A 3603-nucleotide genomic window follows, 5' to 3' on the forward strand; every position below is an offset into this window, starting at 1 on the left:
TTGAATATAGCAGAGTTAGAGAGTTTGGAGTTAAGAGTGTGAGGAGAATTTGGCAGTTTGACTTCAGTTGAAGGAGTGTTCGGTTGGAGAAAGACTTCAGTGAAAGGAGTCTAGTGTTGGCAGTTGGTGAGAGAGCTGACAGAAAGTTAGGTTGTTTGCACTTCGTCAGCCAAAAAAAGTGGAATAAACAGACAATCAGGGCATTCTGAACAGAGTAAAGAGAATTGCCTAAAACTTATATTGTGCTTTATAACCACGGGAATGAGATGGGGTGTACCTCTGGAACCAGGCTTCCCTGGCCACGGTGCATGGTCCATAGTCCAGTCTGGGGCACTCCGCTTGGGACCACAGCTCATCTTATTGAAGCAGTCTGCTAACTTTAAAACACTGTGAGGTCTAGAAGCATTGTGTCCAGATCACGGGAGGTGGTCGTTCCGCTCTATTCTGCTATGGTCAGACCTCACCTGGAGTCCTGTGTCCAGTTTTGGGCACCACATTTGAGGAAGGATGTTGACAAGCTCGAGCATGTCCAGAAGAGGGCAACCAGGATGGTGAGAGGGTTGGAATCCACGTCTTATGAAGAAAGGCTGAAAGAGTTGGGTCTGTTTAGCCTGGGAAAGAGAAGGCTTAGAGGGGACATGATTGCAGTCTTCAAGTATCTGAAGGGCTGTCATGCAGAAGACGGAGCAGAACTATTCTCTCCTGCTCTGGATTGCAAGATGAGATCTAATGGGTGGGGATGACAAGGGAGTCTATACCGGCTAAGTATCAGGAGAAACTTCCTGTTAGAGTGGTTGAGCAGTGGAACAGCCTGCCTCGAGAGGTGGTGGAGGCTCCTTCGCTGGACGTTTTCAAGCGGAGGCTGGATGACCCTCTTTCGGGTATGTTGTAGGTATGTAGGGCTATCTTTCGGCTGTGCTCCTGCAGAGTGCAGGGGGTTGGACTAGATGACCTGCAAGGGCCCTTCCAACTCTAACATTCTATGATTCTATGAGAGCGACTTTCATATTAGCAGGGATATTGTTAATAGGTGATACATTGCCTGTCCAGCAAGATGAGAAGAACTTGCAGTGAAGAATGAAGAAAAAGAGAACAAGGGAATGAGTCATGTACCAGCCAGTGACACACGTGGAGTGGTCCCAAACTGATCAGGGATGGAACCTGAAAGGTGGAGTGGGGGTTGCAAGCGTGGAGTGAGAGAGGAGAAAGAGACTCAGTTCCCCTTAAGTAGCCAGTTTGTGACCTGAGGCAAGAGCCGGGGGATCACTGGTTCCTAGGAAATGTTAGGGGGGAAAACAAACAATACCTAAAGATGGATAAGACAAAAGAAACGACAGTTGGACAATTTAGGGTTGATGTGCGGCAGGGAGTGATGCCTCTTGGGGAAGGTGGGAGAGAATGAGGGGGGGAAGGAGGGTGCAATCAGTAGTTAAGTGTGCGGACTCCAATTTGGGAGAACCGGGTTTGATTCCCCACTCCTCCACGTGCACCTGTCTGGATGACCCTGGGCAAGCCATAGTTCTCTCGGAGCTATTCTTGAAAAAGAGCAGTTTCTGTCAAGAGCTCTCTCTCAGCCCCACTGTTGTGGGGAGGGGAAGGGAAAGGAGTTTGTAAGCCGCTCCGAGACTCCTTTGGGTAGTGAAGGGCAGGGTATAAATCCAGTCTCTTCTTCTTCTTCTCTTTATTAATGGCCCGGTGCTTGTCAGGAGTGTTCTCTAGATCGGTAGCAGGAAGGCTTAATTGCTTCCTTTGTCTCTAGCTGGGCTACGGTCTTTGTTTGAGGATGACTGGGGGGGGGGGAGGAATGTGCTGCGTGCTGGAGAGGCGATCCCTCCATGGCGTCTGTGCACCTGGCCTCTTCCAGAACATGGCTCCTCTCTGGTCTGCTCTTCCTTCGGTGTCCGTGAGGACCAGGGCTTCTGGTCTGCATCACAGGGCTTGTGCAGATACAGTGGAGCATGGGCAGAAGTCTTCTGCAGTCTGGGGTCCAGATCTGGCTCGGCGTGTACCTCTGGCACCAGGCTTCCCTGGCCATGGTGTACTGTCCATTGTCCAGTCCGGGGCACTCCACTTGGGACCACAGCTCTGTCCTCCGTTGCCCTGGCACCCACTTCGCTGTCCAGCAAGGCATTGATATTAAAGTATGATTCTGCGATTCTATGGTGGAATCTGCATTGGTATTTTCCACTGCTTCGGCTACACTCTTGCTCCGTCTCCAAAGAAGATGTCCACGTATTTTTAGGTTTCGCTCTCCTACTGCACTGTTATAATTATTGCTGTCTGCATTATTTCATTGCCCTATGGTTTCGGCACCGTCATGATTGTAGCTTCTCTCCGGCTCAAATTTTGTTGTTCAGTCGCACAGTCGAGTCCGACTCTTCGCGACCCCATGGACCAGATCACACCAGGCCCTCCGGTCTTCTGCCGTCCTCTGAAGTTTGCTCAATTTCATGTTCGTTGCCTCGATAACACTGTCTAACCATCTCATCCTTTGCCGTCCCCGTCTTCTTTGACCTTCAGTCTTTCCCAGCATCAGGGTCTTCTCCAGTGAGGGCTCCCTTCTCATTGGGTGGCCAAAGTATTTGAGCTTCAGTTTCATTACTGGATGTGCTTAAAAACACTCTAACCCCCCCCCCAAGTGGTAATCGGAGGCTTATCTGCTCTGTTTACTTTCTGACAGCACATAGAGGAATGTATGAAACTTTTTCCTTGCTTGACAAGCTAAGAGTGAATGATTTTGTCTTGTTTTGTGATTTTTATATTGCCTGAAAAGTTAGAGAAAGATCCCTTTTACATACATACATACATACAAACATACAATCTGCAAACTAAACACAGTCTTTACAGGGATTTTTGGCTATTTCTGGCTATTTTGGCTATTTTTGCTTTCTTCTTTAAACAAAAAGCTGGGAAAACTGAAAGCTGAGAAAATCCTTCTCTTTGAATGTAAAGAGACATTTATAGCTTGTTGGCTGGTTGCCTTAAGTCATTTATTGCCTTGTGTAAAGCTAATGGGTGCAGGCAAATGCCGGGCGTGCTAGAGAAGAGGGAGGAGAACAACAAAATTCCCGGCCAGCAAGCGGAAAAAAATAGCAGGTTTTTTTCATACCACTTTGAAAAAAGCATCACACCAGTATAAAGAAAGACGGCATCAAGACTGCTGTAAAAATGAAAATGCAGATTCGGCTTATGAGTCTCTTTAATAGTGCCATCTGGAATGGCTTCTGGCCACAACACATGCAATATCCATGTGGAGCACTATTCCAAGAACCCCACTTCTCCCGCAGGACTTCAGTGGGCTTCAGGGTTCCCGGAGGCATCCCAAATACTCTTGCCATACCAAGGTGTCTTCCCTCAGCTGAGCCAGTTTGGTGTAGAGAGCCAGTTTGGTGTAGTGTTTAAGTCCACAGACTCTAATCTGGGAGAACCGGCTTTGATTCCCCACTCCTCCACTTGCACCTGGCTGGATGACCTTGGGCAAGCCGTAGCTCTGATCAGAGCTGTTCTTGAAAAAGGGCAGTTTCTGTCAGAGCTCTCTCAGCCCCACCTACCTCACAGGGTGTCTGTTGTGGGGAGGGGAAGGGGAAGGAGTTTGTAAGCCGC

This window comes from Gekko japonicus, unplaced genomic scaffold (genome assembly GCF_001447785.1).
Source record: "Gekko japonicus isolate JY-2015 unplaced genomic scaffold, Gekko_japonicus_V1.1 scaffold3543, whole genome shotgun sequence".
Classification (NCBI taxonomy): domain Eukaryota; kingdom Metazoa; phylum Chordata; class Lepidosauria; order Squamata; family Gekkonidae; genus Gekko; species Gekko japonicus.